This window comes from Barbus barbus (genome assembly GCF_936440315.1).
Source record: "Barbus barbus genome assembly, chromosome: 25".
NCBI classification, from domain to species: domain Eukaryota; kingdom Metazoa; phylum Chordata; class Actinopteri; order Cypriniformes; family Cyprinidae; genus Barbus; species Barbus barbus.
In genome coordinates, this window is record NC_136753.1 from 6,038,074 (window position 1) to 6,065,621 (window position 27,548).

General features: G+C 38.8%; 1 pseudogene across 1 annotated transcript; it reads right to left on the reverse strand.

The window, feature by feature from the left end:
* Positions 1-1,263: 1,263 nt before the first annotated feature.
* Positions 1,264-27,070, reverse strand: LOC306845403 (cyclin-dependent kinase 15-like; annotated as a pseudogene). The gene is made up of 14 exons: positions 26,853-27,070; positions 20,688-20,719; positions 12,146-12,283; positions 10,933-11,027; positions 9,999-10,078; positions 9,212-9,306; positions 9,058-9,120; positions 8,851-8,974; positions 8,643-8,764; positions 7,612-7,705; positions 7,441-7,504; positions 3,219-3,267; positions 2,902-3,044; positions 1,264-2,682 (listed from the first exon to the last, which is right to left on the reverse strand). The product of its transcript is annotated as a cyclin-dependent kinase 15-like (transcript).
* Between the last annotated feature and the right edge of the window lie 478 nt (positions 27,071-27,548).

Below are 27,548 nucleotides of genomic sequence, written 5' to 3' on the forward strand. Positions count from 1 at the left end.
ACCAGGCGCTCGCATACGAGCCCCAACCCCGGGCCTGGCTCCAGGGTGGGGCCCCGGCTGCGCCATACCGGGCGACGTCACGGTCCTCTTTTTGTTTTCCTTCATAAGGGGTTTTTGAACCGCTCTTAGTCTGACCCGTCGCCTAGGATCTGTTTGCCTTGGGAGACCCTACCAGGGGCATATAGCCCCGGACAACATAGCTCCTAGGTTCATTCGGGTACTCAAACCCCTCCACCACGTTAAGGTGGCAGTTCAAGGAGGAGTTAATTAATATCATAAACCCATATAAAACCTTGCTGGCGCTGCAATAACGTTAACAAGACCACATCAGAGTGAGCTAAGCCTTGGAAAATACATACTGAGAGAGACCATCTGAGCTTTCAGCTTTTCATTTCATGGCCTTGAATCACTCCATCAGAACTCTCTCCATCCACTAACTTCTGTGACAGAAACCAACACACACATTTCACAGACTTGCTGAAATCAGCTTTATAGGGAGAAGGTGTAGGACCCTAAAATGTCTGCAGAGAAGTCTGAGGCTAGCTCTTACCCTTTTTACTCCAGTGAATATATATATATATATATATATATATATATATATATATAGTCATGATAATATAATAATATATATATATAGTCATGATAATATAATAATATATATATATATTGTCATTTACCTAGCTCAAAAAAGGGGGATATTTCTACTTCTGTTTGTTCTAAAAACATAGTGATCCTTTTGTGACAACATGCCACGATAAAGACACGTTCACACATTTTCACAAGTTAAACAACATGTCCATTAAACAACATATAGTTTGTGGGCTTTTCAGCAAAATTTAAACATGAGTGGTCATTTGACTGAATTGATCTAGTGTGGCGATATAGTGTTCATTTGTTTACCTTCTGGAGTAGCTGTCATTTTAGAGATTATCATTATTTCTGTGAGATGCTTGGAACCAACATAAATCAATATGTAAGTGGACTTTTAAATCAAAACCTTACTAGTTACTAAAACTCTTGTGACAACTAGCCCCGGTCGATAGTCGTGCTCTTGTTGATTGAATTTGTGCGCCCTCTCATGGCTGGTACAGGAACTGCAGGAGCGCTGCCTTTAATAGAGCCAGACGGAAAATGATGAGACTGGAAGTTTGATGTGTGTGTGCATGCTTGTTCTCTAAATGGGCTGTAAATTGGCATAAATAATGCCAAAATGTTTGGCTGAGACTTTAGGTTGATTGAGACGGAAATGTCCATGTAAGTGTAGATTTACAATATTTATTCAGAAGAATCCAGTCAAGACACAGTGGGATTGTATACAATCATATGAACATATACCCAGACTTCACAGTATTGCATTATGTTGAAGTGTGTGGAAGTACTCAGGCATATCCATTTATAACATCAGGCTTGAGTGACTGGCAATGTGATTGTTTCTATTATTTGAAACTTTTTTTTTAAATGTTGGTGACCAATATTGCTGTACATCTCTCCTTTAGAACACTGACTGAGAAGCAGCACATCTCAACATTATATACACATTGCTAATATGTAAAAAATGTAAAGATACAGAAACTATTAATTATGAACTTGATACAAACACAGCTAAAAACAGTTCGGGACATGTTTCGACACAGTGGCCATCAGCGTACAGGAGAAATATGAGTATGTGCATTTCGGGTGAGACTCTCTCCAGGTGTTTTATGAATGCATACAAGTCTTTTTTTTCCACCTGCACACTACACAATAGAGCTTTGAAATATTAGTAGATATATTCTTCCACATATTTTCATATCATATTCCCAAATCATCTCTCTCGCACACACTTCTCTTTTCTGTGCAAAATATACAAAAACTAAAATACATATAAAATTAATAAGTGCATTTAATTTAAAGTTATTCACAATGAAAGTGTGCTGTAAACAGTCTCTGGACATCAGTTTGCAGAGAGGCAGGAAAGCAGATGTATGTGATCCTCTCTCAATGAATATGATGCTATCCAAATTAATTTGCCACGTAGAAGCTATTTTCTGTGAATATGTGAGACTTCCGCTTCATTAGCTGCTCCAACTAGAAGAATGAGAAAAAGCAGTAAATGGTAAACTATTTGTGCAACAAACTGGTGTGTTTATGACTATGATAATAAATTAAAATAACATGATAACAAATACCAGTTTGCAACATCAAGCAGCATAAAGGACTATTTTTGTACAGCTAAAATGACACTGGAAGCCTCACACATTCAAGTTACGAATGGATGCACCCACTCCTATGTTAAAAAAAACAAGGTGGATATGGATCTCAAAATATAGAATGTATAGGAAATACAGTGGTGAAATCAGCTTTGACTTGGATCGTTATGATCAACAATAAAACTTTTTTTAGGTAATTGTAAAAACACGAAACGTATGAAAGAGAATCTGATATTCTTTCAGAAATATTTTTTGATTAAGCTGATTAAGATCTGAATAAACAAACAAACTGACCGTCATGCTGCAACAGGGTCACGTTTACTCATGCTGGTGTGTTTTTGGTTTTACAAGCACACCAACTATTTACAAAGGCGAGACTTTCACCAGCACTTAGCCAGTGGAACAAGAGGCGATTTCATTCGTCTGCTTGGGCTGAAGATGTCCCTCGCTTCCGTCTCTAACTTCACACCCGGCACCTTAAAGATGGACACAGCTGACGGAGAAAGAGAGAAGGTTAGAGAGACAAGAGGAAAAAGACATTTCTAAGATTGCGTAACCTCTTTTCATCTTGAGTCGGCGTTGAAAAGGTTGCCAGTTTTGACAGTAACTAAGAGGGATTTAACTTTGATCTAGTCTGTAACGGGACAGGATTAACCTTTGAAGCTGGAATTGCGTGCATTCCGCTCATATAGTGAAATTCTCCAGCACTTACTGTCCCTTAGATGCATTAACGGAGGTGGAAGAGTGTTGAAATATGGGTGTAGCAATGCATCATGGGCTGAAATTCTGTCCTTTGGATTCATCATCAGCATCTGCTGGGCCAGATCCTCCGTCTTATAGGGTAACTGAGCGAGTCTAAGCCAATGTACACACACACACAGAGAGAGAGAGAGAGCTATGGGTCAGACATCCATTAGAGGTGGGGGTGGAGTAAGGGAGATGAGGACCGCTATACAAAAACCTTTCTGTTCCCACTCAGAGCCAAAACGCACACATGCACACGAGCATGCATGCAGGAACTGGTCTTACCTTTTCCAGACATCTCGAAATTGCTGGGGTTTGCAGTTCAGGAACCACTCTACAGGAACACAAAGAGACCTCTTTTAGTTAAAAGACCACCAGAAGATCCAGCTCTGATCAGGTATCTTCACTCAGAGCACGTTAAGACAATGAGCCACGAGACAATCTATGAAAGCCTTTATCATTTACTATTCCTAGTGTTGTTCCAAACATGTATCTTCTGTGGAGCACAAAAAGAGATATTTGGCAGAATGTTCATGCTGCTCTCTTACATTGTTAGGGGTGTAAAGGTCACTTTTAAAGTGTTTTTGTCATTTTTTGGAGATGACCGCCCATGGTCGATGTATGCTTTTTATGTGTCCTAAACAGCAGCATGAACATTCTGATGAATTGCATCTTTTGTACAGCGTTGTTATTAACTAAATCTTAAAAATAGTCAAATTTAGTTAATTGAAATAAAATATAATAAAAATAATAAAATGTTGCCTTGGCAACTAACTGAAATAAAATAAGTTCAAGTACTAAAATTACTAAAACTAAAATAAAAAAATAAAGCTACACACACACACACACACACACACACGTGTATATATATATGTATATAGGCAAACTAAAATAAAAAATGACAGCTACACACTTATATAATTATATATATAAAACTGATACAATGACAACATTAAAGTAAAAAAACAAAAACAAATAAAAGCTAAAAATGTTAATAAATACTAGTATAGTAATAATAGTAGGGCTGGGCAGTATTACTATATATATCGTGGTGATGATACATGTGACCATGGACCACAAAACTAAATTTTTTGAAACGGAGGTTTATACATAATCTGAAAGCCGAATAAATACGCTTTCCATTGATGTATGGTTTGTTAGGATAGGACAAAATTTGTCCTAGATATAACTATTTGAAAATATGGCATCTGAGGGTGAAAAAAAATTCAAAATATTGAGAAAATTGAGAAAAAAGTTGTCCAAATGAATTCTTAGCCATGCATATTACTAACCAAAATTAAGTTTTGATATATTCACGGTAGAAAATTTACAAAATATCTTCATGGAACACGATCTTTACATAACATCCTAATGATTTTTGGCATAAAAGAAAAATGAATCATTTTGACTTATACAATGTATTGTTGGCTATTGCTACAAATATACATGTATACAAATATACATACTGGTTTTGTGCTTCAGGGTCACATATGATATAAAGTGTTTCTTATATTGTCTTTGTCCTATTGTTTATAATTTGCATATTTGTTCTTATTTTTAATAACAAAGATAGTATAAAATAACAATATTGTGATATATATCATCATGAAATAAAATTACTCATGTTGTGAAATATCATATTACCCACCCCTATATAATTGCATATTAATAATACTATAGTAACAGCTTTTCATTTGAGACAGTGGGATAGAATAACATCCAAAGAAAAATTCTAACCACTATAAAGAACCCTATAAAAGTAAAAATGCTATAAAGATGGTTTGAAGAAGCTTTATTATGCGTGTCCTTCTGTCAGTGTCTGTGGTCACGGGCCACCCGGTCATTCTTGGCTGAAACCTGAGACCACACTTACGCTTCAGCACACCTGGATATACCTGAGAGACCACAGCGGGTTCAGGTAGCTTCTGTCCAACACACAGTACACACACCCACACACCCACACACACACACACACACACACACACACACAGAGCAGCCCGGGGCTTGGGTAAACCCAGATTCATGGAGAAACACAGCAGGCAAGGCCTGCCAGCAGTTTACCTACCACACACACCATCTCCATCAGTACCCACACACTCTAAATGAGGCATATTTCCCAAAGCCACCTCACATTACTCATTTGTGCACCTGTGTAATGAGTCTGCACTTTATTTCCAGGACTGCAATGGAAAGAACCCCCTTCCTGAATGAGTGTGTGAAGGTGTGTGTTTGTGTCTGATTCAAAGGTGTCAAGTCAACTCATGGCCAACACAACCGCTAACAGAACACCTATACACACAAAATGATTGATACTGGAAACACAGCTTCAGCACAACTCTGTGAATTTGCTCTAGCTATTTTCTGTTTGTATGACTGCATGTTATTAAAACGACAGGCCCTTGGCAACAAGTTTACACCCACACATTGCCAAGCACACACGCAGTGCATACAGATGACGGTGTCTATGTGTTGTTCTAATTCAAAATTTATGGGTACATGCATATTTACTAGATGTTTACAAATAACATAAATCTGCAAAACTGTAAAAGGTCAGCATGTGCAGGAAAAGTTCACTAAAATTCATTATTTACTTATGATTTTCTTTCATGCAACACAAAATTATAAATTTACATGGAAGAAACTTGATATTTTGGAGCATAATACACCTTATCTTATCTTTTACAACACAAAGGTAAGCAATTTTCATGTGCGAGACTTATGATTTACTAGCTCCTATAGGTAAATAACTTGACAAATAACAAAGTGCAGTATATAATAATAAATTAAATGATATAATAACAAAAACCAGTTTGCAACATCAAACAGCATAAAGAAAGCATATTTTTGTTCAGCTAAAATAAGATTCACCTGACACTGTAAGTCTTGCACATTCAATATACTAAGCAGGTCTTTTTAAAAATAAATAACAGGAGAATAGCATATTATTGCATGTTATAGCTGATAACATATAAATGGCCAATATCAAAAATCTATACATTCTGTCCAAATATATTATAATTAAAACATTTAAAAAATGTTAATGTAAAATGTAAAACATTACACTCTTTATGTGAGTGTAGTGGCAAATGCAATCTAAAAAATAAATAAATAAATAAAAAATTGAGGAAATGGGCATGCACAAGTAAACTGTCTGTTATATATCCAATATCTGTAAATAAATATCTACCAATACCAAGATATAATTTTTATTCCTCAAAACTCTGGTTCTTGTATTGTATATGTTATAGCTGATAACATATAAATGGCTGATATGAAAAATCTATACATTCTGTTCAAATATTTTATAATTAAAACATCCCCTCCCCCCAAAAAAACCCTAAAACCCATCATTTTAAATTATACAAGTGAATTAACCTTATGTGAGCATTAGTGGCAAATGTAGTATAAATAAACACATTTAAAAAATGAGGAAATGTGCATTCACAAGTAATTGTCTGTTATATATCCAATATCTATAAATAAAAGATATCTACCAAAATGGTACCAAGATATAGTTGTTATTCCTCAAAACTATGGTTCTCAAACGGGGCCTCAGCAAACTTCATGGAGGCCCAAGATGACTTAAAATAAGATAAAACAAGCATTCAAATATGCTAAACAAGAAAAAAACAAAACAACTTACTTATTTCCCTCTTTTAAACAAGGTTCCCGCAGTCTTGGAAAACCTGAATACATGAGTTAGGCTTATTTTAAAAGTGTAATTTCTAGACCCTTCAAATGAAAAGTTGAATAAAATCTTATAACTCCATTGGCATTTTTATAATTAATTGACATTTTTCTAGTTTCAATATCTAACCTTTTCTATCAGATAGAAATTGAGTAAAAACCTTTTTTTAAATCCTTATCCAGTAAATCATGAACAACTGGAAAGGTCATGTGATCATTGAGAAGTCTTGGGAGTCCAAATGGTTGAGAACCACTGCCCTAAATGGAACCATAAAAAATGCCTGTATGATTTGCGGCTATATTTCAAATCTTTAGAGACCATATGAGATGAGGCATGCAAGAATGAATGGCTTTGATGAATTGCATGATGCATCTGCATTTGGCAAGTCTAAATACGTGCATGTGTGAATGAGATCTGAGAGCTAAGATTTAGAAGAGCTCATTTTAATTTTATTTGAGAGAACATCATAATTCAAAACATATTTGTGTCCCACAGAAGAAAGTAAGTCATACAGGTTTGGAACAACATGAGAGTAAATGATGACAGAATTCCATTTTTAGGGGGACTGACCCTTTAAGAACATATATAACCCCTAAAATTACTTTAACTGCTATAACATCATTTTGTCAAGTTTATTCAATTTAAATTACATTATTCCTTTGACTTAAATAAAACCAGTTAATTTAGATGTTCTCACATTAAGTCCATTTTTATGTAACTAACACAGAAGCATGCATTTAACCACTGAGACGAATCTGTGCAGGACACATCTGTGAGATTACAGTACAGAGACAGATGAAAGAAGGATTTTGCACACACCTGGTTTATAGTTTGGCAGATCACTGACACCTGGCCAGCACTCCTCGGTCGGGACACCGAGGACCTCAGAAGGAAAGAAGAGGAGAGAGGAATGACGAGGAGAGGAGGATAAATACATGGATAGAAGAGAAATCTCACACAATTCTAGTACATTCTCCCAAACAGACTCACAGTCCAAATCTTCAGCAGCTGCTCAAAGACATCAGCTACTCCAGGAAACGCTGGTGACCCCTGTAGCATCTCGATAAAAATGCAGCCGGCTCCCCTAAACATCAACATATACACAAATCCATCAGACCAGGGCTGCAGCTGAAATGTGGGGGACCAAAACTGAGTGTTGGGTAATAGTTGATTTTCATTTCAATTACAACATATCATTTTAATATGCAATAGATTATCAAAATTAAACACACAGAACATAATTTGTCATGAAATTATGTCAAGAATTTTGTGGGAAAATATATAAATCCAAAAGCTCTGTAGACAAATATGTAAATGCTTATCATGTGTCAATAAATTACAATACACAAACCTATACCGGATCAACACTAAGGATTTTTTCAAATTTGGTTCAAAATTTTCACAAAAAACCTGCTATTGTCTATTATTGTTTTCATTTATTTTGACCCATGTAACCTAGTTTTATAATAAATAATGTTAGATAAACATGAGTAAACAGTCAGTAACAAATTACTAGCAATAGCACTAATAAGTAAAATAAACAAAAATGTTCAAATATATATATATATTTATATATGATTAATATTATACATAAACACATACATTATATACATATGTAAACACAAATAAATAAACATTTATTTTGGATGCAAGTAATCGTGATTAATCGATTTGACAGCACTATTATTTTTTCTTTTGTTCTTTAATTAACATTAATTACAGAGACACCGGTAGGTATATTAAGTGGCTGTCACTTTAAGACCAAATGCACGGACATGCACACATCAGATTGTAAACTATTTTTAACTATTTACAAACTGTTTTTAAACTATATACAATATGCAAATTGACTTCTCTTTCTCATCATCTTGCGCTTGAAAAGTTTAAAATCATTTGAATGCTTAAACTGACAAACTGGGAAATTTTAAAAATGTGGAAATTTTGGATTACTATTATGAATCTTTCTAAGAAGAATGAATATGTTTGTGTGTGTGTGTGTGTGTGTGTGTACAAGGACTAACCAGATGTCCAGGGCTGTGGAGTAATCAGTGTAGCCCATGAGAACATCTGGTGGGCGGGTACCATAAAGTCACGACCTCGGCTGAGTATGTTTGGCACGGTATGGACTTAGATCGGGCCAGACCTGAATGAATAAGAGGCCCATCATGGTTTAGAATGCACAGTAGAGCATATTAGTAAGCATGTTAGTGTTTGCATAAGTGAAACTACCAAAATCGGCTAATTTGAGCTCCCCCAAATAACTGATGAGCAAATTCTGAGGTTTGAGGTCTCGATGCAGAATTCTTCTGCTGTGAATGTAAGACAATCCTCGCAGCAATTGAAACATGAAGAGCTGAAGAAACAGAGTTAGCGTGAGAAGGCCGGCTCATTATTTCTGTCCTTGTGTATTTTTTACGCAGTCATGTGTTTGTTTACCCTGATGTTGTACGAGTGAAGTCCGCCAGGATGCTGAATCATGTATTGAGCCAAATCTGTTTGCTGAGAAGGAAAGAGATGTAAAATATGACTGACATATCGACAAAATAAACAAAATAATCTTGGAAGGTGACTGCCAGAGTCTTAGACTCACCACATACTCAAAGACAAAGGTGAGAGATTCTTGCGTGTGGATGATGTCATGAAGCAAGACAATGTTGGCATGTTTAAGGCCCTTTAACAAGGAGGCTGGGAGTAATCACAAATAAAAGCGGCATACGGCTTTAACAAGTGCAGTACAATCACATATCTAGACTTGCTTACCAAGGCAGATTTTTTTCCATTAAAAATACATAAAAAATCAGCAATATTGTGATATATTATTGCAATTTCTAATTTTCAGTTTTCTATACTAATATATTTTAAAATGCAACTTGTTTAGCAGCCATTACTCCATTCTTCAGTCACACGATTCTTCAGAAATCATTCTAATATGCTGATTTGGTGCTCAGGAAGCATTACTTAATATTATCAAGAATAAATATAGTGGTTTTTCAAGGTTCAAAATAACAGAATTTATTTGTACAATTCTAAATGTCTTTGCTGTTATTTTTTGTAAATGAAATGTGTCCATGCTGAATAAAAGTATTAATTTGAAAAAATTCTGACCCCAAACTTTTGAGTGGTAGTATGTCAGATCACAGATATATAACATCTAAAAAATAAAAATATGAACATAAGAAACAAAAAATAAATTAACAACTCCACTATTCATATTTTAATGACATATGTCTATATGTGATGGGCACTTCTTGAATATATACTTCATTGAGAAAAAGTGGTATTCTAGGTAGAGTTGGGCAATTGAGAATACCCCACATCCTTTTGTGTGTGTATAAACACTTTGATTCTTGGCTGTGTGTGTTGTGCTGTTGCAGTACCTTCTCTAATAGCTGTGAATGGAATTCCTTCCTCAGTTTTCATGTGAATCACCTTTAAAGCCACAATATGACCATTTATCCTGTAACAAATATAGAAAAACTTCAGCATAATCCACAAACATGCATCTGAAAACATTTTCCTTGGCCTCTGCTTTCTGGAGAATAAACACCATCACAAGCTCTCCCTTTTAATCAAATTTGGAGTTTTGACTATTGGCTATAAAGTTTATTCCTGAAAAATTAACACGCACGTAGCAAATCATAAGTCATGTCTGTAAATTAAAGCCTATTGGCTATTTAAGCCCTTTTATGTGTCCCATGCACCCCAGCTTCCTATTTCAATAGGAAATAATGCAACACAAAAAAGAAATCTGCAATTTTATGGGTCTTGGAAAGCCTATCATTTGAATCATCTGGTGGTGTTTAGTAGTGGTGAAATTTATGATGCCATTTATGGAAACTAAACTAAGTTTAAGTGGGGTAACATTGTTCCTTTAACCACATAAATAAGCAAAAATGTTACTAAATGTAAAGCTTTCTATCCTAAGACAGCTGCACTGAGATCTATGGGAGCTGTTCCTTATTACCAAACATTGGTTGTTGTACAACAACATCAAACTGCCTCTCAGTGTAAGCCTCAGGCGGGTATACATATGTTGCAGGATAAGCTTTTAAAATGAATCCATGTAAAACAAGCTGCCATAGAAGAACTCAAGGAATGCCTACAGGGAGGCAGTGAAAAGAATAATTTGCTGTCTATTATACAGAAGAACAAAGCCACAGGGTGGTGTATCTGAATAATGTGCTAGCTAACTGAATACTGCCACAAAACATTCATCTTGTATAAATGTCTCCCTATTGGCAACATCTAAGTGAGTTGTATGAATTACACGGTTTTGAGTGTGTCTATGAGTATCGGCATATGACTACTAACCTACTAATTCCTTTGTACACTGTGGCATATGTGCCCTCTCCAAGTTTTTCAAGATTTAGATAAGATGTTGCATTCCCAAACTGCAGGCCAGTTTTCTGTGAATGAAATGCACACGCTGTTATTTTGCCAGCCAAGCAACTGCCATTGAAATTAACGAAAGGTAGTTATTACAGACCTCGTTGGTGTAGCCACCATACATTCTAAACTGAAAGCAATGAAACCAATACATTAGCTTAAAAAAACTCTGTGATTCTTGAGTAAATACACTTCTGCTACATTACAAATTTGGGAAAGTCATCTTTTTAAAGTCAGCCTTTATCATTCTATGCAAACTATAAAAAAAATAGCAAAAAAAATAGCAATTCCAAAGTAAAAAACAATCTGCAAGCCAAAATGGTGCTTCCACTTACAAAGTGAGACAGCTGAGAAAATATAGGACAAAAGTATTTAACCCTGTAAAGCCTGAAAAAAAAATAGTCAGAAAAACCTATTTTTAAAGGAACTTTTTATTGTACATTCAAACAAATATATATAGTTTGAATATATTTGATAGATCAGGTTTTTATGGCTCATATTACAGTGTGATATCTTTAGAATAAGGCGCTCATACTTGAGGAGGAAAAGAGTTTTATTCCGAGATCCAAAATGAGCCAAAATATGCTATTTTGTGCAGATGCTATGGCTCAAAATAAATTCTGAGAGTTTGTTATTATAAATCAATAAGATCTTTATAATAGTATAACAAAATGCATATAAATATCAGTTGTTACTCTATATCTCCTAATAATGTGTCTTGGTAAGATGCTTTAAATCCTCAATTTTATGATCAGAGCTCTGTAGACTTTATTGTGGGGGGGGGGGGGGGGGGGGGCAAAACATATAATGCAATGCAATACAGTGTGATTGAGAAATGTACGAGTAAGCATCCCTCAAAATCTGTTCTATCATATTTAATACATACATTTTAACATGATTTTTCACACAAAAAAAGTATTGATACTCAAGTAAACTGCTTCTGTCCAGTAAATGTTCGTCTTGAAAACATAAGGCTTATAGGGTTAACATTATGTAAAAAAACAATGTGACAAAAAGGTCATGTATTGTAAATTGTTACTGTTATAAGTAACTTTCCTCAAGCATTGTTGGTTTATCTCTGTGTATCTATGCTTGAACCTCTTGTTGTGTGTCTGAGTTGTATCTGTATGTTCCTCACCCACTGGAACTCTTGCTGGAAGCTCTTTCCTCCCATAGGATCGCTGTTACTGCGGCCCCTCTGAACTCTGAGCCGTCGCACCTGCAGCGTGTGAAACCAGTGCGGCTGTGGTTTCTCCACCCCGTCTAGCTCACCCAGCTGAAAGACAGAGAAACACACCGGGATGTTTGATCTATATCAGATACAGTGGGATGTTATTACACCTTGTTTCGCTGATACACCCATCCTACTGTATCCATCACACCTGTCTGTGTGCATACAAGTGTGAACCGTGTCCTCATTTTCATGTGGTTTCAGGGTTTTAATTTGTACCAGCTCTGAAGCTCTGAATCCTAAAGTGCTTTACATGCTGATTAAATGATTTACATTTAAATTATTATATGTATATATATATATATATATATATATATTTTTTTTTTTTTTTTTCTGTGACTTGTGGGGAATTTCCATAGACTTCTGTTACTTTTATACTGACCAAATGATATTTTCTATCCCCTAACCCTAAACCTACCCCTTACAGAAAACCTGTTTGCATTGTTATACTTTCAGATAAACATCATCTACTATTTTTAATCATTTTTTTTACCTCCTGGGGATCGCAGGTCAGGTTTTACTAGCGTAAACATAAACATAAACAAGTACACACACACACACACACACACACTCACACACACACACACACACACACACACACACACACACACACACACACTCACTACTGTTTAAAGAAATTAAATGCATTGAAATGCATTAAACGATCAAAAGTGAGTAGAACATTTTTCTTTAAAATAAATACTGTTATTTAAATTTTTATTCGTCAGTAAATCCTGAAAAAATGTATCTCAGTTTCCACAAAAATTTAAGCAGTAGATTTAAAAAAATGTTTTTTAATAACAATAAGAAATGCTAAAATAGTAATAGAATATACTATAATAATATAATAATAGTTATAATAATAAAACATATACTAAAATAGAAATAGTTTTTAAAAATTTTAATAATATTACACATTTTTGATCGGATAAATGAGCGTGCATGCATGCATGAGATACTTTTTCTTGATTGCTTTTGCTTTTTTGTGGTACATTTTTGTGGTACACATAGTCGTGCAAACTCATAATTGAGCAGTAGCTTCTATAAAAGCAAATTATGTTAACTTTAAAAGAAAGAAAGAAAGAAAGAAAGAAAGAAAGAAAGAAAGAAAGAAAGAAAGAAAGAAAGATAGGGCCTACAGCTATTTATTCTACAATCAAACGATAAAATAATGTAAGGGCACCTTCAAACCGTGTTAAAAAAAACTTTCAAAATCTCTGCCATTTTGTTTAATTTATTAACTGAAATGGTATTTTGGCAAGTACTATAGTTACCATGTTATATTTTTGTAAGGATAACAGCACACAACGTTTGTACAGCAGATGATGTCCTGACACAGAAGTCTCTTTTAGCTCTAATGTTCCCTATTTCTGTCTCCATACCTAAATTCTGTTCATTTGAGTGATTTCATCGCACACAGGGACAGCTGACACTCTCAGATTGGACTTTGGAGTTAACTGTACAGAATGTACTGTAACCAGACAATTATATCTTTAGATCGTTTGGTACTAAAATGCTTCCCTTCCATCAAACACATTACATTAGACTCTCAATATTTTCTTGGAAGCGATACAAGAACACTAAAATAGTTAGAAATGCTAAAAAAAGTTTAACCCTTTAACACTACAGTAAATTAGAGACCCTTATGACACAGTATTCAAAACCAGAGCTATTTCTCAATGACATTACAAAGTTAGTGGCATTTTTGCGTGACATTCTTCTATAATGTTACAAATGTCATTTTTATTGTAATTCAGCATGTAAGACATCATCATAGAGTGCTGTTTGATGTCAAACTCTCTCTCTCTCACCCATCTCACCTCAGCGACTGGTAGGGAGGACACACTCCAAGTTTTTGACGGTTTTTCTTCCGTTTTCATTGATTCTTTTATCTCTTCCACTCTCATCTCAAACATTTCCTCTTTTTCTTCCCTTCTGACTTCATTTCTTTTATCTCCGCAACACCAACAACATCTCCTCAAACTCAAAGACGCCCAGATCCGCATTCTCCACAGGAAAACCTCCATCTCCAAATCTTCTCCTCTCTCACTCACTCTCACTATCTCTGATTAAGCCGTTTAACTCATATGACTTGCATGGGAAACTGTGTGTGTGTGTGTGTGTGTGTCTGCAGGCCTGGTCTTATGACTCCATCTCCCATCCATGAGAGCCAAACACAAACAGCCATGTTATATTTGCTAAGGAGAACAAATGCATCCATTCAACTGCAGGAGAGAAAAGCATGATGGGACGGACAGTGAGAAATGGTGATTGTGAGCGAGAAATAAGTGAACAAGAGAGAATAAAAGAATGCATCCATTGTCACGGTTCACACATCCACGGTCTCTCCTTGTCCCGTGGTTTGTCATGTGTGAGCGTGCTGTAAGTGTGGGGGGCGTGGCCGAGCCATCATCAGCTCACTTCCCTCAGCTGTGCCTCGTCATCTGCGCCAGCTGTAGCCCATTTCCTCTGCCATAAATACCCATCTCTCCTTCCTCTCCTCTGTCAGATCGTTCTTGATGTCTTCCTGCTACAGTGTTCCAGTCTTCACGTCATCATCTCGTCATCTGTGGTTCTGTTTGCTGTCGTGGATCGGAGTTCGTGTTGGTGTCATCGTGTCCTCGTCTCGTGTCTGGAGTTTCCCGGTCACCGTCTGTTCCTGTCTTCACCACCACTCCACCGCATAGCCCATCCAGTTCCTGTGTCACTCCATTACCTCAACCCTGTCGGTGTCTCACTTCATTATAGTAATAAACTTTGTTATTCACTTGCACACTGTTTCCTCATCTCTGCAGCCGATCATGACAGAACGATCTGACCAAGGAATGGAAGCAGCGAGTGTCTCAGCTACATCTCTGGAGAACTTCATTGCTCAGAGCATCGACAGGATGAACAGTCAGGAGGCGAGCCTGAGTAACACGGGTCGTATTATTCAGGCTCTAGTGACGCAGGTGTCCGAGCTCACCCAACAGTTTCAACAGCTACGAGCTCCCACTGCGCCACCCACGCCGCCAACTCCTCCCACGCCATCTGAGTCCCTCACCCAGGTGGAACCTCGCTTGCCTGTTCCCGAGTCATACGCCGGTGAGTCAAACTTCTGCAGAGCCTTCTTAACTAGATGCTCTATGCATTTTGCGCTCCAGCCCCGGACCTTCAGCAACGAACAGAGCAAGGTGGCATTCGTGCTAACACTGCTCACTGGGAGAGCGGCACTTTGGGGAACGGCGGTGTGGGAGAATCAAGATCCATGCTGTGCCTCGTTCCAAGTGCTCTCCGAGGAAATGAAGCGAGTATTCGATCGCGCAGCCGCCGGAAGAGAGGCGGCCAGAATACTCGCCGATCTCCGTCAGGGTGCGAGGTCAGTCTCTGAGTACTCCATCGAATTCCGCACCCTGGCGGCGGAGTGTCGCTGGAACGAGGAGGCGCAGTGGGACATGTTCCTGCATGGGTTGGCTGACCGCGTCCACAGGGAGATCTACATCCTGGACCTCCCCACCACACTCGACAAACTTATTGACTTGGCCATCCGGGTGGACGCACGGCTCACTAGAGCGGAGTTACGCGCCACGGCTAATCGAGTCCCTGGTGGGTTTGAGAGTCGCCGAACCAACGACGGGGACGCGGTCAGTCCCAACTACGATCCCGAACCCATGCAGGTAGGGCGGGCTCGGCTCTCCCGGGAGGAGAAGGAAAGACGGAGATCCCTGGGTCTTTGCCTGTATTGTGGTGGGGCAGGACACCTACGAGATGGGTGTCCAGTAAAAGACCAAGCCCGACAGTAAGTATGAGGCTACTGTCGGGTGGGATCTCCACCAAGAAGACCTCATCCACATCATCTACTCTCCTTCCGGTGAGACTGAGATGGGCTACACACACTCACAACTGTCAGGCCTTACTGGATTCAGGAGCTGAGGGGAATTTTCTGGACTATTCACTTGCCAAGAGACTTAACATTCCCACAAGACCCCTCACTCACATGATTTCTGTTCACGCCCTTAACGGCCAAGAACTACCCACTATTTCCTTGATCACTGAACCCGTCACACTCATCACATCAGGCAACCATTCTGAAACCATCCCCTTCTTTATCATGGACTCTCCCCTGGCACCCGTCGTGCTCGGCCACCCCTGGCTCATTTCCCATAACCCCAAGATTGACTGGCATCATAGGACCATCACTGCCTGGAGCGATCGTTGTCATAAGTCCTGTCTTGTGTCTGCTTGTCCGTTAGTCTCTGTTTCTATGTTTCAGGAGGAGGCAGTGGATCTGTCAAACGTGCCCGCGGAGTACCAGGACCTGAGAGAGGTGTTCAGTAAGTCTCGGGCAGCTTCTCTTCCTCCGCATCGTCCTTACGACTGTGCAATAGATTTACTACCAGGTATGTCTCCGCCTAAGGGCAAATTATATTCGCTTTCTGTCCCAGAAAGGGAGGCTATGGAGAAATATATTTCTGATTCTCTAGCTTCTGGGTTCATTCGCCCTTCCTCCTCTCCAGCGGGGGCGGGGTTCTTTTTTGTGGGGAAGAAGGATGGATCCCTGCGGCCTTGCATTGATTACCGAGGGCTGAACAACATCACGGTAAAGAATACCTATCCGTTGCCATTGATGTCTTCAGCCTTCGAGAGGTTGCAGGGAGCGGCCATCTTCACGAAATTGGACTTACGTAATGCCTATCATTTGGTCCGCATCAGGAAGGGGGATGAGTGGAAGACTGCCTTTAACACCCCTAGGGGGCACTTTGAATACTTGGTCATGCCCTTCGGGCTGTCCAACTCCCCAGCAGTCTTCCAGGCACTCGTCAACGACGTGCTGCGAGATATGGTCGATCAGTTCATATATGTTTACCTGGATGACATATTGATTTTTTCTTCATCTCTCCAGGAACATGTGCAGCACGTCCGACGAGTGCTTCAGAGGTTGCTAGAGAATGGGCTTTTTGTCAAGGCGGAGAAATGCGCGTTTCATACACAGTCTGTTCCATTTTTGGGGTACATTGTGTCGTCCGAGGGAGTGCGCATGGATCCTGACAAAGTCAAGGCTGTGGTGGAGTGGCCAAGCCCAGATTCCCGTAAGGCCCTACAGAGGTTTCTGGGTTTCGCTAATTTCTACCGGCGTTTCATTCGCAATTTCAGCCAACTAGCCGCGCCTCTGACCGCCTTGACCTCCCCCAGAACTACGTTCAGGTGGTCTAACACAGCTGAGGCTGCGTTTACCAAACTCAAAGGCCGCTTTGTTTCGGCTCCCATCCTCATAGCCCCTGAGTCCTCACGTCAGTTTGTGGTGGAGGTTGATGCGTCAGAGGTGGGGGTAGGTGCAGTTCTCTCCCAGCGCTCTTCCGCGGACGACAAGATGCATCCTTGCGCGTTTTTATCCCATCGTTTATCGCCAGCCGAACGCAATTACGACATTGGTAACAGGGAGTTGTTGGCCGTCAAGCTAGCGTTGGAAGAATGGCGTCACTGGTTGGAAGGGTCAGGGGTACCCTTTATCGTCTGGACCGACCATAAGAATCTTGAGTATATCAGAACTGCCAAAAGATTGAACTCCAGGCAGGCTCGGTGGGCACTTTTTTTCGGTCGTTTTGATTTTTCTCTCTCGTACCGCCCGGGTTCCAAAAACATCAAACCCGATTCCTTATCTCGTATTTTTGACAGTTCCGAACGCCCGTCCACTCCCGAGTGCATTTTACCCGAGACGCTTTTCGTCTCCTCACTCACATGGGAGGTCGAATCGAGGGTCAAGACGGCCCTAGAAGGGGTAATGCCTCCGCCCGCTTGCCCACCGAATCGATTATTTGTGCCGGAGGAATTAAGGTCTGACGTTATCCAGTGGGGGCATTGTTCCAACGTGGCTTGTCATCCAGGAGTAAATCGCACCGGCTTTCTGGTCAAGCAACGATTCTGGTGGCCGCGCATGGCTCGTGACATTCACAGTTTTGTTTTGGCTTGCTCGGTTTGTGCCACTGGTAAGACTTCCAATCGACCCCCAGATGGGTTACTCCAACCGCTGCCGGTGCCTTCGAGACCCTGGTCCCACATCGCACTAGATTTTGTCACCGCCCTCCCGCCCTCTCAGGGCAACACGGTTGTTTTGACCGTGGTGGACCGATTCTCGAAGGCAGCTCATTTCATTCCCTTGCCCAAATTACCGTCAGCCAAGGAGACAGCGGTAACTGTCGTAGACCACGTCTTTCGCTTACATGGCCTCCCGATGGACGTGGTTTCCGACAGGGGTCCCCAGTTTGTGTCCAAATTTTGGCAAGAGTTTTGTAGATTACTGGGAGCGACTGTTAGTCTGTCCTCCGGGTTTCATCCCCAGAGCAATGGCCAAACGGAGAGAGCCAACCAAGATTTGGAGAGAGTGTTGCGATGTTTGGTCTCCAAGAATCCTTCCTCTTGGAGCCAGCAACTCTCTATGGTGGAGTACGCCCACAATGCATTACCAGTGTCATCCACGGGCCTATCTCCGTTTGAATGTAGTTTAGGTTACCAGCCACCCATTTTTCCCAGTATGGAATCCGAAGTCGCGGTCCCCTCTGCTCACGCCTTCGTCCAGAGGTGTCACCGCACTTGGACTAGAGCCCGTGAGACTCTACTCCAAGTGGGGGCGCGCACCAAGGCCAAAGCCGATCGCCACCGGTCTAAGCCTCCCGTTTACGTCGTTGGTCAAAAAGTGTGGCTTTCTACTAGGAACATTCCACTCCGCTCCGTTTCTAATAAACTTGCTCCCAAATTCATTGGCCCGTTCACTGTCACCAAAATCATTAGTCCGGTGGCAGTCCGCCTCAACCTTCCTCCAGTGTACAGGAGGATTCATCCCGTCTTTCATGTATCCAAAATTAAACCCGTGTTTCATTCTCCCATTAATCCGCCAGCCCCGGTTCCCCCCCCGCCGCGACTCGTAGACGGGGAACCCACATTTTCGGTAAACCGCATACTGGACTCAAGACGGAGGGGACGCGGATTTCAGTACTTGGTGGACTGGGAGGGTTACGGTCCGGAGGAGAGAAGTTGGGTACCTGCGAGAGACATACTGGATCACTCTCTGATTGATGACTATAATCGACAGGTAGGGGAGCCTGGGAACGCCAGGAGGCGTTCTTAGGGGAGGGGTACTGTCACGGTTCACACATCCACGGTCTCTCCTTGTCCCGTGGTTTGTCATGTGTGAGCGTGCTGTAAGTGTGGGGGGCGTGGCCGAGCCATCATCAGCTCACTTCCCTCAGCTGTGCCTCGTCATCTGCGCCAGCTGTAGCCCATTTCCTCTGCCATAAATACCCATCTCTCCTTCCTCTCCTCTGTCAGATCGTTCTTGATGTCTTCCTGCTACAGTGTTCCAGTCTTCACGTCATCATCTCGTCATCTGTGGTTCTGTTTGCTGTCGTGGATCGGAGTTCGTGTTGGTGTCATCGTGTCCTCGTCTCGTGTCTGGAGTTTCCCGGTCACCGTCTGTTCCTGTCTTCACCACCACTCCACCGCATAGCCCATCCAGTTCCTGTGTCACTCCATTACCTCAACCCTGTCGGTGTCTCACTTCATTATAGTAATAAACTTTGTTATTCACTTGCACACTGTTTCCTCATCTCTGCAGCCGATCATGACATCCATATTCTCATTATGTTATATTACATAAACTACCATTCAAATGTTTTGGATCAGTAAGTAAGGGAACATAAGTGTTAGGTTCAACAAGTCTCATTCACCCCGTTACAGAATGTCTTCTATATATGATTGATAGATGTGTGTCATGTATGTTTTCACATGCTCTGGTGAGTCTGGTCATTTCTTGTAGGCTACTGTGGTTGCTGGAATCTAATTGTAGAGAGAGAAATAGCATTATGGATGTTTTCTCTATTCTTTATTGTCTCTGGCTATCTGGACTCTGTGTCCAGATGGGACAAGCTCGATTGAGCCTGGAGTAAGACACCAATTACTGACAAAAAGAACAAATATTGTGTGTTGCTGTGCTGCCTCTCTCTAAGAAAATATTGAATTCTGTGCAGTATATACTGTATACTGCAAGATTATATGTAAAACAACATATTTTGCAATAGTAGTATTTTTTAAAAAGTAACATGCTGCACTGTTATCACGACTCACGTTCATCAAACTAAAAATTGTTATTGTGCTTGGATATAGGTCTATTGGCTCTGTTGTATATTGCATAATTTAGCAAAAATAGTGGGTTACCTGTGTATTCTGTGCATGAAGAAATTGACTTTGTGTACATACTATACTTGTGGAACAAGTAAGAACTGTATGCCATTCCAAATACAGCTTCTCTTTCTTTCCCCCAGTAGAGGACAGTGCTGCATTCCTTTGCCTTTCCCATCTCACTATCTTTTTCACCCCCACCGCCTCCAGCTGTCACCTGTCCTGTCTCTGTGGGTGGAGGGATGTTTGTTTGCGCTTATAATATGTTGTGTAATGTCATGTCAAATGTTCTTACCTCCTCGTAGCCCAGATGTCTTTGTTTTAACCCTGTAAAACATAAAAGAGCAGTTTAGATGGACCGCAACACTTTAAATGTTCAGATACACAGTGTTCCCTGCAGCACACTTCATGTGTGAGAAATGGTTTGACTGTTTGTAATGGTTTCATAACGATATTTAAATAACTTGGGCCTGGACACACTGAAAAAATGAACACACAGACACACACACACTCTCTTTCTCGTACATGTAAGTTTATTAAATATAATTATATATTATAATCTTATGATATAATTAGAAATTATATATAATTTGTACTTAATTTATGTATATATATAATATTTTATAACATTTAATAACTATATAATATATATATATATTATTACATATAATCTAAATTAAATAAAACCTATAACATAAATACACAAATGAAACTAATTTAATGTATGCATTTGCTACATAAATATATAACCTAAATACAAATTAAACAAAAAATATAATAATATTATATATTTAATTATACTGAATCCATTTACATGCATTACTCTCATTTAATACGATTAATTAATAAAATATAGTATTCATTGCAATACGCTTCATGTGTGATAAACGGCTTTTGGTGTGTTTGTAATGGTTTTATAATTATATTTATAAGAACTTTTTTATAGGAAAAGCACTTGGATACAGCGAAAAATGAAAGCAATCCTACTACTATTATGTCAGATGAGAGAGAGAGAGTGTGTGTGTGTGTGTGTGCTTATCAAGTCATATATCATACAAAGTCAATAGTATAATTATAGATGTAATTACAGATATTAATTACAGATGTAATTACACACAGGATTTTTCAAAAAAGTATAAGTAAAAATGCAAATACAGTATATCTAAATATAAAAATGTAAAACATGTATGTACACACATGCACTATATTAAATGATTAATGTTAGTACATACAGTAGTAGTTAAAGACTATACCAAATATTTAAATGAAGTACAATATAAATATAATATACAATAATCATGATAGTAATTATATTGAATACACACTTTCTATTTAATAAATAAAAAAGCTGAAAAGGCCAAGATGGAAGAACACATAATACTCCAGAATTCTCAGTATGTAACTGTGTGTGTGTGTGTGTGTGTGTGTGTGGTTTGATACAGCAGGTACAAGGTGAGTCACGCTCAGTGTTTAAGCTCCTGACGGGAGAGGCGAACAGGAGCAGGTTGTTATGTACAGGGGGTCTGAGATTTACCCTTCACCTTCATTTAAATTTTTAGCAGCAAATACAACACTAAACGGGATCAGAGAGAGAGGAACGGACAAAGAGAGGAAGAGAAAGACCCCACAATCACAGTTCAGCTGACGGATGCTCTGTAAAACAGCGCTCAGCTATTAAAACATCCATTTTGGTGATGTATATCTGAAAAGTGTCTCTAAGAGGCGGAGTGCATGTGCTATGTAATGTGTGATTAGATATGTTCTGACAGTCAGTCACAATGAAATGAACTCTGTTTATTCAAAAGATACAGGGAATATAAAAATAACCCATCTTTGTAAGTTTTAAGGCTCAGTGTGACTCCAGGAAGACAGTTCTGCCCTAAAACTGTCCAATACCTTTTACCATGTCAAATACGATACAGAACCTCTCTGTTAAGAAGAAAGTTTTTTAAAAGAACTTTTCTTTAACCCTAAAGTGACATAAATCCCACTGCAGATATGGCTGCGGTTTTCTGAAAGAATAATACCGAAGTAGTTATTATGATTGTGATAGACAAAGGATTTCATTAAAGGCTCCCGTTATAGTTGATTGCATTAATGTTGATATAACTACATCCCATTAGATGATTGAATTACAAAGCCCTGTAAATTGACCCAGAACACTGTATGTCTCTGTTGGATCGTTCCAGATCTAATTTAATAACATCTCTTTTTGGCGCTGCTGCAGGTGTCACTCTGAGGAGCTCTGCTGCCATCAGATAAGTGTCGTCCTTGACAGCGAAGAAAGGTCATCATCATCCAGATGACCAGTCACCATAACCAAAACCTGCCATGATACTAGGAGGTTGTAGGGAGTCCATTTCACATTAAGCATCAAATCAAAAATGCATTTACATACATGCCAAATTAAGCATTATTACTAATACTTAAAGTAATAGTTCACCAAAAAATTAAAATTGCTGAAAATGTACTCACACTCAAGCCATCCAAAATGTAGATGAGCTTGTTTCTTCACCAGAAAAGAGAAATTTAGCATTAATCACTTGTTCATCAATGCTGCAGTGAATGGGTGCCGTCAGAAAGAGAGTCCAAACAGCTGATAAAAACATAACAATAATCCACAAGAAATCCACACCACTTCAGTCCATCAGTTAAAGGGATACTCCACCCAAAAATGAAAATTTTGACATTAATCACTTACCCCCATGTCGTTCCAAACCCGTGAAAGCTTAATTCGTCCTCGGAACACAATTTAAGATATTTTGGATGAAAACCGGGAGGTTTTGACTGTCCCATTGACTGCATAGTAAATTGCACTGTCAAGGTCCATAAAAGTATGAAAAGCATCATCAGAATAGTCCATCTGCCATCAGTGGTTCGATCTGAATTTTATGAAGCGATGAGAATACTTTTTGTACGCAAAGAAAATAAAAATAACGGCATTTATTCAACCACTCGTCTCCTCTCTGTGTCAGCGTAGTGCCATTTTGAAAAGCATCCGATGGACGCAAAGTGCGTAGGCTATTCTCTGTCATCAGTAACGCATGGATACGTATTGCACGTTTATTTACGCTGATTTGAACGGAAACTACGTATCCATGCATTACTGATGACAGAGAATAGCCAATCATCTTGTGAAGTAAAAGCTGCTTGTTTGTGAGAAAACAAATCCTAAGGCATTTAAACTTTAAACCACTGCTTCTAGCTAAAATAGTACATAATCTATAATATCACTTCCTCCAGTGAAAAAGTCCATACCCAGCTGTCCTCTGAGTTCAAAATCCACCAACATATTGAACTATTTTGGACTGTTTTTGTTTGTAAACCGTGCTTGATCTGTGCATATTTCTCTGCTGATTCAGATGAAATGACTTTTTCACTGGAGAAAGCAATACTATGCATAGAGGACTCGTATTTTGGCTGGAATCAATGGTTTGAAGTTAAATATGTGTTAATAATAGATTTGCTTATTACAAACACACAGCTTCACTGGAGTCATGTGGATTTCTTGTGGAGTATTGTGATGTTTTTAACAGCTGTTTGGACTCTCACTCTGACGGCACCCATTCACTGCAGAGGATCCACTGGTGAGCATGTTACTAGAAACCTGTTCTGATGAAGAAAAAACACATTTACACCTTGGATGGCCTGATGGTGGGTAAATATTTAGCCAATTAAAAATTTTTGGTGAAAATGTATATGCATTTCTTATGCACAAGTGTTATTGAAAAGTACGCCTCATATTATAAAATGTCAATCACACAGGTTACACAGTGAAGAGTATATCTTTGCTTGTCCTTGTGTGTCGACCAATGATCTCTGCTGTCTCTGTATGTGTGTCTGCTTCCCCCCGAGCATTTTTTCTCTTCTCTCTGTCTGTCTGCACAGATATTTATGAGTCAGGGTAAGGGAGGGCTAAGAGAGCTCATAACTCATGCTCAGATGCATCACGGCTTCCCGTTCTCTGTTTTCATCCTCTCATCCATCTCTACACTTCCTCTGCACGAGTATCTTTCCTTATTCCATCAAGATCGTTCCCTCCTTCATCACCACTTGACATTCTTTCTTATTGTTCTGCATTCCGTTGCCAACTCTCCATGTTTTCCCTCCTTTTCTCTCTCTCTCTCGTTGCTGATCAGTATTCTGTGAGCAAGGTATACAGCAGTAAGTGCTATTTAGTATGTTGCCAGCCACCCATCACTCACAAAACAGACAAGTGCAGTGATTGGTTGGATGAAGGCTAAGAAACTCAGATAAATCAGCTCAGGTAAACGAGTCAAGTTAAAGACCACAATAATTGTCTGTCAGCTTTGAGACCATCCATAAGCTAGCGTATTCAGAAATGGGGATTTAAAAACATAGGCTTTCTCTACTAGGAAAACAGACCAAAAATATTGATAATCTTTCTCGCAGAGGAACATAACAAATTTCTGTCCATAAATGTTCTCTATATTGAAATTAAGAATTACCCTCCTGCCTCTGATTAGCCAAAGCAAAAAGCAAATCATAAATTTAAAATATTAAATATTTAAAAAGTGGCAAACCTTTTGATATAACCCACCCCAACTTCCTGTTTCAACAGGAAATATGGCAACACAGGACTATCAAGCCATTTCATGGGGTCTTAAAACCAGACCATGATTATGAGTTCAGATTAAAAAAAGAAAAGAAGATTAAAAAAAAAAAAAAAAAAAAAAAAAACACCAAGAGAAGAAACTGGCCCACAAAATTAAGGAAAACAATCACTGTTTTCACACCAAGACATGCAAATAAACTTGCAGAAAAGGCTTTTTAAAGATTAACTTAGAGTTAGATGATGCCAAAAATAATCTAAATGTCAAAAATGTAATAAATTAGCATGCACAATTAAATATCCAATATCATCCGATAATTATATACTGTATATAATACATAGCAACCAAATGCATTTTTTTTACATTCAGTTCTAAGCAAAATGCAGCCTTGTTGACTGCTTACAAGACAGAAATGGGCTACTTTCGTAGATGGCGAGGAAATGTGCTTAAACACATGTCCAGAAATAGCCAGTGACAGATTTACCACTAGTGCGATATACTTAAAGTCAATGATTTTCACTAGTGCCTGTTTTTTTCACACATAACACACGCAGTTTTCTTCGCTCTCAGGCCTCCTGCCTCTCAAGAGATGGACACAGATGCTGTTGCAAGCTGTTTTCCTCTCACCTACAGGAGCCTGTCCTTGCCTCCTCCATCACAACAAAATCTCACTTCTGCCATGCAGTAAACCAGGGATAAAATCTTTGCTGTGTTTTGCATTCACAGGTCAAGCAGAATCCTCTATGTTCTGCTACAAGGATACACGGGCTATTTGTCTTCCAGTGCACATTGACAATGACATGCTTAGACACAACAAACTGTTGGTTTCCTCTGCTATAGTTTAAAAAACACCTCAATGCAGCCTTAGGAGGATAAGATGGTCTGTTCTGATTCTTCTATCAGTGTTATTTTAATAATATTTATATATTTATATTATTACTATATTTGAATTAGCTTTTATTTTCATATTTTATTTTTGTTATGTGCTTTTGACATTTATTTATTTATTTTTTAAATATTACTATTTGATAAGATGGTATGTTTTGGTTGTGATTTTAATATTGTTATTTTAATATAATTAATTATTTAAATAATTGAATAGCTTTTATTTTCATATTTTATTTTTGTTATGTGCTTCTGACATTTTTTTTTTAATATTACCGTTTAAGTTAAGTTTTAGTTATTTCTGTAGTATTAAGTTATTAATTTATTTCAGTTAGTAACATAGTTTGTTATTTTAATATTTAAATTGCATTTTATTTCAGCTTTATTTCAATTATTAAAAATGTTAACGATAATAACTCTGTTTTCAACCAGACATTTGTAAACTGGCCTGCCTGGGAGACCAGATAAGCTAGCTTAAACCAGCTCAGACCACCTTAGACTGGTTTAAATAGTTTTTTTTTTTTTTTCCAGGAGGGTATGGTCTCTTTAGAAATTTAAATAGATGTCAGAAACTGTTTCAAGGACAATCAATCCATCAGATTTGAGAAGGGTAGGTTTATAAGGTTTATCGGCTAGTACCTTCTCATATTAAATTTACTATAAGCAACAGTGTATGTTCAATTGCATACAGCTGATCCAAGAAATGCAAATTAGCGCAAATACAAAGAATATTACCTGAAAATAACTAATTATGCTATTTTAGGCACAAATGAGAATGCAAATGTAGCCATTATATGCAGCTCAGAGTGCATGCATGAATCAAGTTATTGATTTGAGAGCTGTTACAGTTTGAGAGATGCTGGGGCTGAAGAAGATTGTTGTTTTGTTGCTTTAATTATGCACTGTTTCTACTTCCCACGTGATGAGACATTAACACACGTTATTAAGGACAGATTTTGATACTGATTGTATATTCGTAGATAAAGCTGAAATGCACTTACCAAGACGCTGGAAAGCCTCAGAAGCTGCATGCCGGAGGTTCTGCATGCTGTCTGCTTCTTCTGATGGATCTTGATGGAACTAGTGTTGTTATGACAGGAGGCTCTCACTGTGACCTGGACATTTTGAATGTGGAACTGGACATCATCGCTGCCCCTTTATCCAGCATGTCATTCTCCTGCCAAAGCACCCACGCTGACACAAGTTGCCTTCTCTGTCCTCCTACGATTACTCTGAGCTCTCCTCCTGTCTCTCTGTACCACTCTCTCTCTTTCTGTTGCTCTCCTGCCTCCTGCAGCTGCCACTGCCGCTTGTGTGGTCACAGGCCAATCAGAATTCTTCTGCAAACCACCATCCAATTGGCTGAAAAATAAAGAGAGGCAAGGAAATGCTGGTTTGTTTTGAAAGCTTGGTGCATCTAAATCACCCTGAGGGTGTAAGTGTGTGTGTGTGTGTGTCTCAGTATGTGAGAAAGAGAGCTGAGAAGAAACAGTAAAGATAAAGACTTTTTAAAACAAATGGTAGCTTAAAATTCCACTCCTCTCCAAAAAATAAATAAAATTAAATAAAAACAATTAATAAATCGGTTTCTGACTAATGGGACATTATTTTTAACCATAGCAAAACAAGGTAACATTTTATTTTAATGTGTCCTTGTTACACATGTTACATGTAGGGGCTACTTACATTATAATAAC